At 48.6% G+C, this 13,416-nt stretch overlaps 1 long non-coding RNA gene across 1 annotated transcript in view; it reads left to right on the forward strand.

Moving 5' to 3' along the window:
* The first annotated feature begins 215 nt into the window (after positions 1 to 215).
* LOC128115265 (uncharacterized) overlaps positions 216 to 13,416 on the forward strand; it is a 57,997-nt gene continuing 44,796 nt past the window's right edge. Inside the window, exon 1 of the long non-coding RNA XR_008220056.1 lies at positions 216 to 323. This is a non-coding gene — a long non-coding RNA (uncharacterized LOC128115265). The remainder of the gene's footprint in view (positions 324 to 13,416) is intronic.

The raw sequence follows: 13,416 nt of genomic DNA on the forward strand, positions 1-13,416 counted from the left end.
TTGGTTCGAAGGGTGATATTAATGATCTGGCCCGGCGTGTCTGACAAGTGGGTTACTCCGGCAAGTGTCAGTTGACTGACAAACCATCACCAAGCTTTTTTTTTTTTTTTTTCCTTCTGGCTAGTTTTGTTGGGCGATGCACAAGTTGGCCACTGGATGGCACTGTTTCCCCACGGACCGATCTTCTCCCCTCCCCCACGCCCTCCTAGCGAGGACAAAAGCGGCTGGAAAAGTGGTCCAGGTGCTGCCATTCTGAGCTGCTTTCTCCTCAGTAACCCGTGTGCTCCCGGGAAGGAGAAGACCCCGAAGTCACACAATTCAGGGTATTTTTTTTTCTCCTTTCTGTAATCTACATGCAGAGCCTTTGTGTTTTCTTTCTTTTTTTGTGTGTGTGTTATTTCCTTTTCATCTCGCCTAGTTTTCGTTCACGAACACCAGCAGATTTATTTTCACCCTGCCTTAGAGACAGGGACATTCTGTGAACGCTGGTCCCCAGGAGACTGTGTGGTTTTAGACACATCTGTAATATGAGGCGACAGTAGGCACTGGGGAGGATCCCTGCCCGTGATTGGTGCCTTCGGGGAGGCCCTGGAAGCTGGGTTCTCACTGGGCCGCAGTGAGACACTGATATCAAACTGCACTGCACGTTATTTCTGTGGCCTTTGGACGACTTGTGGTCATCCAGACAGTCTTCCAACCCTCCATGTAGAGTTGCTGGGAAATTATAAGTCCCAATAGAAATTTCTTAATGCCTCAGGGCTTTCGGTTGAAGCCCTCGCTGATGAAATGGCCCCAGAACACGTGGCCTCCCCTCCCCTCCTCCCTGTGTACTTTGGGTGCCTCAAGGTAGCTTGAGGTATCTTTAGGGGTCTTAAAGATGGGTTGGGCTGCCGGGCGGTGGTGGCGCACGCCTTTAATCCCAGCACTCGGGAGGCAGAGCCAGGCGGATCTCTGTGAGTTCGAGGCCAGCCTGGGCTACCAAGTGAGTTCCAGGAAAGGCGCAAAGCTACACAGAGAAACCCTGTCTCGAAAAACCAAAAAAAAAAAAAAAAAAAAAAAAAAAAGATGGGTTGGGCCGAGCCTCGCTCCCATTGCTATGCTTGTCACACTCGTGCGTGGTCCCTGCGGCTTTCATGCTCTGTCTTGGGACCTAGAAAAGGACAATCTAAAGGCTGGACGGGCCTTGAGAGCTTAGCCAGTTCATCTCCATTTTTGTATATGTGTGTGTGTGTGTGTGTGTGTGTGTGTGTGTGTGTGTGTGTGTGTGTGTTATACGTGTGAATGTGTGTGCAGGTACACATGACCAGTTGTCTTCCTCTTCCATCTTTATTTATTTTTTTTTCCGAGACAGGGTTTCTCTGTGTAGCTTTGCGCCTTTCCTGGATCTCGCTCTGTAGACCAGGCTGGCCTCGAACTCACAGAGATCCACCTGCCTCTGCCTCCCGAGTGCTGGGATTAAAGGCGTGCGCCACCACTGCCCGGCCATCTTTATTTTTAAGACAGGGTCTCTTACTGAATCATAAGCTCACCATTTCAGCGAGGCTGGCTGGTCACCCAGCCTTTTGGAGGCTCAGGTCTTGACTCACAATGCTCCACTTACTGGCACACTCATCAAAGCCTAGTTTTTTGAGGGTGCTGGTACTTCTGCTCAGTCCTCATGCTTCAGACCAAATGTTCCCATCTACCCAGCCAACCCCCAGCCCCCAGCCCCCAGCCCCAGCCCCCAACTCCCAGTTCCCAGGCCCCAGCCCCCAGCTCCCAGTTCCCAGGCCCCAGACCCAGCTCCAGTCCTCAGCCCTTTTCTTTTTAACTTTTTAATGCATTCTTTGACAACTTCATGCACTAAACAATGTCTGTGCCTTGTACCTACCCCATCTCCAATCCATCCTAGACCTCATCTCTCACATCTCCTTACAAACTTCCTCTCCTCTTCTTCTTCACCCCTGAGTACAATTGCTGTCACCCATTTGCTTAAAAGGAGAGGGCACCTTCCAATGAGCATGGGCACCCCACAATGGCCGCACTGCTGAAGAGAGCTGACCCTTCTTCCCCAAGTGGCCATCAACTGACAATAGGTTCTCCGCTAGGGGCGGGAGCTCGTAAGCTCCTCCCCCTTCGTGTTGGAGTGTTGATTGACTTGATCTTGCACAGGTGGTCTCTCTCTCTTTTGAGACAGGGTTTCTCTGTGTAGCCCTGGCTGTTCTGGAACTCGCTGTGTAGACGAGCCTGGCCTTGAACTCAGAGACCCACCTACCTTTGCCTCCCGAGTGCTGGGATTAAAGGTGTGCACCACCACTGCCTGGCAATTTTGTGCAGGCCTTAGGCAGGCAGCCGTAACTGCTATGAGTTCATGTGGTCTTGTTAACATCCAGAAGACATAATTTCACAACAATCATTCCTGACTTCTGGCTCTTAAAATCTTTCTACTCCTCTCCCATGATGCTCCCTCAGCCTTGGGGTATAGAGGGGGCATGATACAGATTTCCCATTTAGAGCTGAGACCTCCACGGTCAAGTATCCTCTGCACTTTGACCAGTTATGAATCTCTATATTAAATGTTGTTGTCTGCATAAAGAAGTTTCTGTGATTAAGGGTTGCTCTGGCCTATGTGAATAAGGATAAGTATTTGTAAGACAGTTTGATGTTACCTCCCTTTAGCAAGATAATAGTAGTAGGGTTTAAGATCTACCCAGCCACAAGTTCTTGGCCAGGTTTACAGCACTAGCCATCAGTTCCCACCTGTGGGTCAGGACTTAAGTTAATTAGAATTAGAAAGATGTTGGTGACCCCCACAACATCCATGCCGCTATTTCACCAATTGGCATGTCTTGTCAGGCTGGTGACTATTATAGCTTACAGAGTTCACAGCTGGTTAAGACTGCTGATGGCTTCTTTCCCAGAGCAGCCTGCCAAGCACCCCCTGCCCATCTCCTCTCTGAATGCTTCTGGCATCCCCAGGAGAACCAGCAAACCTGGAACACTTGGAGGGTTTTCTTAACCCACTCCCTACAGGATAAGATCTACGATCTGAGTGGGGAGGGCTTGGTGACTGGAGTCCACTTGGAAGACCTGCTAGCTGCTCTCTAGCCTTCCCATCCCCGATCCACATATGGCTGCCTGTTACACACCACGGCTCCTGTCCTCTAATGGGGATGAGAAGGATCGCAGCTGAGGGTTTGGAATCAAACACATTTCAAACTAGTGAATAATGAAAGCCACCATTAGCTGAATCCTCTCTCTGGACAGGGCCTGGGCTAAGCCTTTTATCTCCACAATTTCATTTAATCCTCAGTACTGTTCTGTAAGATACTCTGAGTCATCCCTAATTTACAGATGAGAAAAGTGGGGAGCAGAGAGGGGTTAAATATGTGCACAAGCCACTTAGCCAATCTTGTCCAAACCCATTTGAACTGCAGCTGCCCGACTCCCTTGCCTTTTAAACCAGTCTACAACTCAGTCAGTTGGCTCAATGTTATAGCCTTTAACTAGGATGAGGGGGTGATCCTCAGTCCAGCTCTACACCTCTCTCCTAGCCCTGGTATAGCGATTTGGAGCTGCACAGAACAAGTCCAAAGAGTTAGCTCTGCACAGCTTCTATTTCTCAGCACACTTTTATGTGTGAGTGTGTGATCATCCACTACACACACGAGTGTGTATATTATTTTTTGGTGCATCTGTGCGAAGGCAAGAGATCAGTCTTAGATGTTGTTTTCAGGAGCCATCCACAGTGTCCTTTTGAGACAGGGTTTCCCACCGGGATCTGGGGCTCACTGGGCTATGCTGGATGGCCAGTGAGCCCTAGGACCCCAACTGTCTCTGTCCCCCTCAGTTCTGAGATAGCAAGTGTGCACATAGCACCAGATGTTTATTTGGGTGCTGGGGATTGATCTCAGGTTCTCATGGTTGCATAGTAAGCCATTCACTGATGGAACCCTCACCCATCACCCAGGACTCCTTTAGTTTCTTGTGTTAGCTGAGCGCCATGGTAGCTGAAGGATGCCGTCCTGGGTCATGGAGACTATACTCCCTCACATTCTTAACTAGAACCACCAAGTCAGTTAAACTTATCACTTGCCAAAGACAAAACTCTGAGAGCTTGTGCCAGTCACAAGGCTTTAACCAGGCTCACTCCTGAGCACAGGGCTAGGTGCACTGGCTTCAGGGAGGCTGAGAGTGTTAGAACACATACACAGAGCCCATCACCCTGTGCACACGGCTTGAAGACGTAGCATGTACCCAGCAGAGGAGCCTGTGAATCCCTGACTATGTCAGAAGCAGAAAGGAGGGATGCTGCCATTTATAGCCAGCTGTATCCTGGAGGGTTCAACCTCTGCCTATCGATTGTCTTAGGGTTTCCATTTGTATTGATTGAGGTAATGCCAATGACATTTACCTGACTGAATATTCATCACTGTCTGAATTGGAAATAGGTCATCTGTGTTAGGGGTGGGGGTAGGGGGCAGCCGTAGGCTCTCCTGGTCTTGGGGATTGGCAAGCTTGAACTGGTTCAGGAGACTTGAATGCTCTGTTCAGATCTTAATTGCTCCTTAGAGGCCACCAGACACCCAGTTAGCTTCTTCTTCTATGAATGCTGGTATTTTCTTGACTTCACTATCTTATGAAATTGCAAGAGGCAGGCTACTGTGTGGAACTTAAACTTGTCATGAAGGATTTGCATTTGATGTACTAAGCATGTTTCTGGATTTGTCCTAAGGACTTTCCAGAGCACTTTCATATTATATTGTGCTGTTCCACAGTGGAGGGAAGAACATGGACCCTCATAGGGATGCTTAAAGCAGGGCAGCATGAACCTCCACTTGGTCCACTGTACCTTCTCAGGAGCAGGCAGTGAGGGACCTACCAGGTGCACATCCCTGCCTCATACAGGGTACTTCCAGAAAGCTGAATTTTTACATGATGGGGAGGCCTTGGTCAAGGTTCTGCTGTGACAGACCAGGGCCCGAGTGTTGTGGGGTAAAAGAGCCAGCCAAAGAAACCCACCCTGGCCCCGAAACCAGAGCCAACCAAAGAAACCCACCCTGGCCCCGAAACCAGAGCCAGTGAAATAAACACACCCTGGCCCTGAACCCAGAGCCAGCCAAAGAAACCCACACTGGCCCCAAACCAGAGCCAGACAAAGAAACCCACCCTGGCCCCCAAACCAGAGCCAGCCAAAGAAACCCACCCTGGCCCCGAAACCAGAGCCAGACAAAGAAACCCACCCTGGCCCCCAAACCAGAGCCAGCCAAAGAAACCCACCCTGACCCCGAAACCAGAGTCAGTGAAATAAACACACCCTGGCCCTGAACCCAGAGCCAGTAAAAGAAACACTTTGGCCATGAAACCAGAACCAAAGAAACACACTTTGGCCCTGGAACTAGAGGCAGTGAAAGAAATATAATCTGTCCCTAAAGCAAGAGCCAAAAGGCTAACAAGGGCCAGTAAAAGAAACACACTTTGGCTCTGAAACCAGAACCAACTCTGCTCCTGACCAGCTGAACATGACACCAACCAATCCCTGAGCAGGAAAACCAACCAGTCCCTGAGCAGAAAATCAACCAATCCCTGAGCAGGAAATCTAGCCAATCTGAGCTTGCCCAAGCTCAAGGAGATGGAAATTCGACCAATTCCCTCCCTGAAAATCTCCCTGGAAAAACTCCACCCCTAAGAAGCCCTGTATAAGTCCTATGCCTGTTCAGCTGGCAGCTCTTCTTCTCCACCCTGGCAGAGGTGGCCACTCTCCTGGACTCCTTCCCAAATAAATGTCTTGAAAGAGTTTTGGGTGAAGATCTATCACTGGCATGGAGCAGAATCTCTGCTGGGGAGCTCCCCTAGGGGAACAGAGCGGAAGTAGCAACTGATACCTCGGCTGGGAAACTCCCTTGGGAGCTGAGCAGAAGTAACAACTTTTCCCTGGAACTGGAGCAGATTGCTACATTTCTTTTTCTTTCTTTTTTTTTGTTTTTTTTGAGACAGGGTTTCTCTGTGTTTGGTGCCTGTCCTGAATCTCGCTCTGTAGACCAGGCTGGCCTCGAACTCACAGAGATCCTCCTGGCTCTGCCTCCCAAGTGCTGGGATTAAAGGTGTGTGCCGCCATCGCCGCGCCCCCCCCCCATTGTTGCTTTTCTACAGGGGTTTCCCCCTTAGCAGAGCCAAGCAGGAGTAATATCTTGGGCTGGAGCTGGGAAGAAATGGATACCTCTGCTTGGAAATTCCCTTACAGTGGAGCAGAGCTCAGCTGTTAAGACTCTCTTGGAGAGGAGCAGGATTGCTACATCTTGCGGGGAGACCATTCCCCACCAGACCCCAGATTCAGGTATAGCCTGATTTCCTGACAAGTCAGGATACCTTTCCCTCCAGAGCTATATAATATGTGCAAATGTGACCCAATGAGGTGCTTGGCCCCACAGCCTCAGTTTCATCTCTTTCAAAAGGGGCCCCTTTCTAACGAATAGTGGAAGAATGAAATTTGATAGTGAATGTTTGACAGTATTATGCAGTCATTAGTGGACACAGAGCCTGTCAGAGCAAAATACTCTTGACAACATTAGGTAGATTTCTTATGACTCCCTGCAGCTTCGTGATGTACTGGGTTGCTTATTCCTGTGCTATAGCGTAGGCAGCCTTGCCTGCACCTCTACACCCGGTCACTGTCTGTGAGATGCTGAACAGTAAGCCTTGTGGGTGCAGTGTGTATTAGCCTGATGCAGTTTCTTTCCTACCCATCTTACTAACTGCCAGGCAGGCTCTTGAAGAGGAGGCAGGAGTCCTCAGTGCTGCCTGGAGATGTAGCTTCCATGTGGAGGCTGTTGATGCCTCACTCTTTGGAGGAATCACCGAGGCCCTTTCCCAAACCGTTCCTATTTTCTCCATCTGAAATCATAATCTTATTTTCCTAATATAATCTTTCTCATATGTTTACTATCGACATGAGCGGCGGAACCATGGAGTTTATTACAGCATGTGGATGTGTCGCACGGTTTTCTTGCTCTGTGGTTTTAATGGAAGTCAGACACACACCCCTATTTTGGTTAGTTGTTACCTGTGCCTTTCATACTTCCTAAAACAACTTGAAGCTGTTTCCAGTGAACACCTGTAGAGATTACAGTAAAAGAAGGAGAAAGAAGAGAAGGAAGAGGAGGAGGAGGATGAAGAGGGGCAGGGAGGGAGGGGTAGAGGAGGGATAGTGATGAGGAGGAACAGGGACGGGGAAGGAAAAAGGAGGAGTAGAGGGAAAAGGGGTGGGAGTGAGGAGGGAGCAAGCGTTCTCCCCACACATAACCCCAACCCCAACGCAACTGGGAACTGGCTCTCCACGGTCTTCCTGCTATTCTCAAGAACAGTACACTTGAGTCTCACCTTCTAATAGCTCAGGCAATGCTGGGTGGAAACAGCAGGCAGGTTTGTGTTTTTCTCTGTCTCACCTAAGAGTGACTCTGGTAACATTCCTGCTTTCCCGGAAGAGAGCATTCTAGGATGTCTTTGGACTGAAGGGCCCAGGCATGCCTGCTCTTCAGGGGCAGATGGGGCGCACACATCAGCACTCCCCCACAGCAGTCTTGCTCCTGTAGTCTGAGGACTTGCGCCCTCAGCATCGAATCCCTGTCTTCATGTGTGCCGGCTCGAGGACTCCATCCGAACATGGGTGGAAGTGGAGAAGATACAAACGTACTGACAGCCTCTGAAACGGAAAGCCGAAGCTTCCACAGCGGCACATGCAACAACTTTCTATGATCTGACTTTATCCAGTCCAGCTGCGTGTCACTGGGTATCGATCCATTTCACTGCAAAATCTTCCCAGGTGAAGGTGGAAGATCGGTGCTGTGCCATCTGAGGGATGTGGGGATGATCATCTTTGAAGACATTGATGTCTAGATAAGGGGATGATATGTGTTCAGCTGCCTCTCTTGGAGGCCAGAAGGCCAAAAGTGATTTTCCAGAGACCCAGAGGAGATACCCTGGGAGTTGCTGACAGGAAGTACCCATGCTACAGATTTTTTTTTATGGCCATGAGGAGACACATTTGTGACAGTCCCTCTCCTGTTACACATGGTTGTGGATTTTCCAATCGTACTGTAATTTTAAAAAATATTTCTTGGAGGGTTAATGTTTACATTTACAAATGTGGGCAGCTTAACTAACAGCTTAAATGGAAAATTTTAATACATTCTGTGATTGCCTCATTTGCATATTTTATAAATTCACCATCATTCTGGGTTGTGTATAGTGCAGCAATTAGAAATTGAGTTCTAAAGGACTGCGTGTCCAGCATGTGAGCAGAGGATGGGGAAGCCCCAGAGGCTCACAGGCATGCACGCACCTCTCCACCTCTCCATGTGTTGACCTCTCTGGGTGGGACCTAGTGTTCTAAGGAGAACACAGCAGTTGTGAAGGTCTGTCTGCTTGCCACTGTGTCCCCTGATGTTGTCATTTACACCACGATCCCATGTCCTGTCCCAGACTCAGAGCAGCAGGCTTCACGAGCCAAATCACATCGTAAAGTGTCCCTACATCCAGGAAGATGGTCCTAAGGAGCAGCCAATCTATGCAGAGGATTCACTTGTGGGAATCAAATCTTATAGTGGCCTCTCGTCCCTGTCCTCTGTGTCACTGTGGTTCTTGTGGGAGACAAGGCTGGCTGGAGAAGCAATACAGTTACGATCCCTCTGCTCAGTCCTCAGCTGTGCTGTGCAGCATGGTGTGTGTATGTGTTTATGTACACATGTATAGCATGCATGTGGAGACCAGAAGTCAATCTTGGGCATCATTTTTCAGAACACCGTCCATTTTTTAAAGACAGGGTTTCTGACTGGCCTGGAAGTTGCTGATGGGGCCAGGCTGCCTGGCCACTGAACCCCAGGGATCCACTTATCTCTGCCTTCCAGCATTGGTATTACAAGCTTGGGTCACTACACTTGACTCTTAAAGGTGGGTTCTGGGTATTGAACTCAGGTCCCCATGCCTGAACAGCAAGCGCTTTAACAACTGAGCCATTGCCTCAGCCCTTCTCCTGATATTTACTTGGCCAGAATGAGTCATGAGGTGGAGTCTGGACCTGTTAGTGTGTGTTCAAACTCCATGGCTGTGCCGATTCTCAGCTTTCCTCTCCCATTGGAAAGGAGTCTTATCTAATTGAACAGAGTTCTCTCAGTGTGGAAGTGTAAGTCTCTGAAGGCTCAAGGAGACTGACCCTGCTTCATTAGGCAGTGAGACACAGTGACTTTCGGGGCACCCCTCAGTTGCTTGGTGCTGCGTCCAGGGTTGTCAAGTCTTGGCCTGCCTCCTTTCAGTGAGGGAATTCTCACTACTTTCCTCTTGTCCCTAAAGAAATGATCCAGACCTCTTGGCAGGAGCCATTACTTAGGATGATCTGGAGTGGCTGGGTGCTCGTCTCCATCCTCCTGAATCCGTGGATCACTAGGGGTCCTCCCCAAGCAGTCTCTGGGTTGGAGGCTTCAAGAGCTTTGTTCACACAAAGTGCTACACTGTTTCTATCAATTCTTATGGCTGCTGTGGCCCTGAGTCCAGGTTTGGCGGAGTGAGCGAGGACAGAGTACCATTGGCTTGGTGGAGTGAGCAAGGATAGAGCGCCGTTTTCTTCAGGTAGAGCTGTAAACTCAGGTTCAGCCCTCCAGCTGTGCTATCATTCATCTCCTGACTGGCCATATTTGACCTCCCAGGTTTCCAGCAGTGAGAGGGCAAAGTCCCAGAATGTGTGGCTGCCCCGTGGTGCTAGGTGTCAGGGAGATGTGGAAGAACAGCAGCCTCAGAAAGTCTGAGAAGGACACGGAGAGGCAGAGGGATACTTCCTCTGCTGAGAAAGGGGCAGGAGTGCATGGATGAAAGAGACACAGGCCATGCTCACCACAGCAGTGTTTGAAGGGCACACGATGCTGAGATGGAAGTGCCAGCCTCGCAGCACCGTGACCCTCTCATTCCAAGGTTCTTTAGACTGCTATCCTGCCCTCTGCGGCTGCCTAGCCTGAAGTTTCTCAGCACGGCTGCTGCCTCCCCTAAAGGAGAAACCATGACATGATTCTGGACAGGAGCAGTGGGAAGTAATTCCGAGGCTCTGATACCTACAGCAGCAAAGGCCAGCGTCTGCAGACTGTCCACCCCCCGGGAACCATTTGCAATGTGGCTTCTCCTCTTCTTGCACAGCTTAATTAAGGTTTTTTTTTTTTAAAGAATGCTTTTTATTAATTCTTTGAGAATTTCATATAATGTATTTTGATCATGTTCATCCCCCTTCCCCAACACCTTCCAGGTCCCCCTATCCTATCCACCCAACTTTATGTTTACTCTCTCTCTCTCTCACTCTCTCTCTCTCTCTCTCTCTCTCTCTCTCTCTATATATATATATATATATATATATATATATATATATATATATATATATATATAGACACTGCACTGGGAACTACATTTCCCAGAATGCCTTTCTCTCTCTCTCTCTCTCTCTCTCTCTCTCTCTCTCTCTCTCTCTCTCTCTCTCTCTCCTAACCAGGACCACTTGTGTTGGCTGACTATTCTTGGGTGTGGGGCCTGGAGTGTGGTTGATATACCAGAAGTCACACCAATAGAGAAAACAGACTCTCCCAGCATCCATCAAATGCCAATAGCTCTTCAGCTAGGGGTAGGACTTTGTGCCCACCACTCCTCTGCCATGCTGGGATTTTGTCTGGTTTGAACTTGTACAGATCTTGTGTGTGCTGTCACAATTGCCATGAGTTTGTGGGCAGCTGCCCTGTTGTGTCCAGGAAACACAGGTTCCTTTAAGTTATTCACCCACTTTGGCTCTTGTAATCTTTCCCCCCCTCTTCTGCATGGATCCCCAAACCTTGGATGGAAGGTGTGACATAGGCACCCCATTTAGGGCTGGGCATCTGAACCTTGGCCTGCTGTGGGCATCTGTGCCATCTATTGCAGGAAGAAACTTCTCTGGTGAGGGTTGATGGAGACACTGATCAGGAGTTCCCACTCAGACTGTGGGCTTGGACACCATGATGTCCCAGGTCAGCATAATGGGAGTAGTAATTACTTGAACTTTTCATTCTACTCATCATGAGAGCCCACAAATGATAACTGGCACCCATTGGGCTCTTTACTGCAATGCCACCCACCCCAGATCTGGTGGTGTTCATGGTATCAGAATATGGGGGATCCCCAATGGGGAGACTGAGGCACAAGAAGGTGGAGTACATTGTTCAAGCTTGCATATATGATAAAAGATACAGACTGTATCTCAACACCACAATGTTCTGATGCCAGTGCCCATGACGTAGATCAAAGTGTTTCTTCCTTTTTTTTGGTTTGTTTTGAGACAAGTTTCTCTGTGTAGCTTTGTGCCTTTCCTGAAACTCGCTTTGTAGACCAGGCTGGCCTCAAACTCACTGAGATCTGCCTGCCTCTGCCTCCCAAGTGCTCGGATTAAAGGCATGTGCCACCACCGCCTGGCTCAAAGTGTTTCTAACAGTGCGGGTTATCAGCACCCTGGGGCTGAGGAAGACACTGATACTCCAGGGGTGTGGGCTGGGTCTAGCAGGAATTGGGCCATCTAGACCTGGCCAAGAGTCTCCCTCTCTGTGTCCTCACCATCCTCAGATGCAAATAATTCCTTCCACGATGAGCTGACTCAGATAGGATGTACCCAGTGGTCCTTTCTGTCTGTATTCTAGCTCTGTCTAATCAAGGCAAGGGCAACTGTGTACAAGAAATTCTCAAGACAGCAGGGTTTGCCATAGACAGAGAGGGAAGGTACCAGTTTGTTACCCATTGTAGGCTTGGTTATGGTGAAGTTGCAGGCTGTAGGGAGTTTACTTACTGTGTGTCCAGATGCAAGTCTCAGCTGGTCACCACTGCCCACACACATAGGATGAGATAAGGGTCCTGCATTTGTCACAGGCAAGCCTGTCCCCTGTGCCTGCTTGGCTTGGAAGGTGGGATAATTGTTCTCTCTTCCAGAGAAAGAAATAAAAATTTGAACTCAGGCCTTTGCCTCCAGTTCAGTGGCTCATTTGAGACTAGAATCAGATCCACAAGCCTCCAAAATATTAATAAAAACCTCAGCGCTGCTGGGCTGTTTGCACCTCCGAGAGAAGGGCAGTGTGAAGTTCCCTGTAAAGGATAGCAGTATTTCTATTTTCTCTCAGTTCCCTTCAAGTCATTCCTGGGGAAGAGAAGGAAAGTTGAGACGTACAATCTTAAAGTGGTGTTTGAGTGTTTTGTGGTTCTGACTTTATCTGTGTGGATCTTTCCATTAATGTAGATAATCACGTTGGCCCTGTCTTTCTGACGTGTATTGATCTGTCTGTCCAGATGCTTGTCTACCTGGGCTCTCTAATGTGGGGAAGGGTCACAGTTCATGAACTTGGGCTTGAAACTTATACCAACAAAGTGCGCCTTCCAGGTTGTACAGGATTAGCCCCTAATGGATTCCGAGGTACTTGGAGTGAAGGTAAAGGTTGGGGAGTTCCTTATCTCATCTCCCTCTGATGTTTTCAATGTTCTGAGTTAATAAACAAAACAAAACAAAACAAAAATCCATTTCAAATAGGATTTTTTTAAACCTTCAGGAAAGATGTGAAGTTAAAGACTCCCTAACGTCTGCTGGGAAATGGGTCATGTTCTGTATCATGCAGAACAGATTTGGATGTCTACCTTATTTTCTTTGTTTTTAATTTTTTTTTTGAGACAGGGTTTCTCTGTGTAGCCCTGGATGTCCTGGAACTCTGCTTTGTAGATCAGACTGGTCTTGAACTCAGAGATCCATCTACCTCTGCCTGGAATTGAAGGCATGTGGCACTATATCTAGCTTTTGTCTTTCTTTCAAGATGGGCCAATTCGATATGTCTGAAACATTCTTGACGAATTGATTCTGCACAAGGTCCTCTGTTGACTGCTGTGCTGTGGATGAGTGTCAGGGCTGCCTGCAGCACAGAGCCACTGGGTAAGCACAGAGGAAGACTCGTATCCATGCTGCAGTTTAAACACACATTCAAAAAGAGAGAAACAGTCAGAGGTTTCGTTCTGTGGCTACGGGTTCTCATTTCTTCTCTACATGTTTTCTCAGTGAACTACTCTTTCCTGAGAATCCTGCAAGTTGGGATATAGGTGAGTGGGCAAATGTGTGATTTCCAACCTGGCTGTGGAGGGTGGGGTCATGGGATAGTGTGTCTATGTGTACGATGTATAGTATGTACATGAGTGTCATGTATGTGAGTTCGTGATTATAGTATGTGAAGTATGCATGGATGTTTATGCACCTGTGTATGATGTGCATGTGTTGTGTGTATGTGTGTGTGTGTACCGTATACCACACAGGTGTGATGTCTGAGCTATGTGGGTGGCTAGGTGGAGAGATGGAGCACAAGTCCAGCTTTGTGGCTGCGTGTGCTGGGTGGCAGGAACTGACAC

Source organism: Peromyscus californicus, unplaced genomic scaffold (assembly GCF_007827085.1).
Source record: "Peromyscus californicus insignis strain IS unplaced genomic scaffold, ASM782708v3 Scaffold_1__1_contigs__length_55948999, whole genome shotgun sequence".
Lineage (NCBI taxonomy): Eukaryota > Metazoa > Chordata > Mammalia > Rodentia > Cricetidae > Peromyscus > Peromyscus californicus.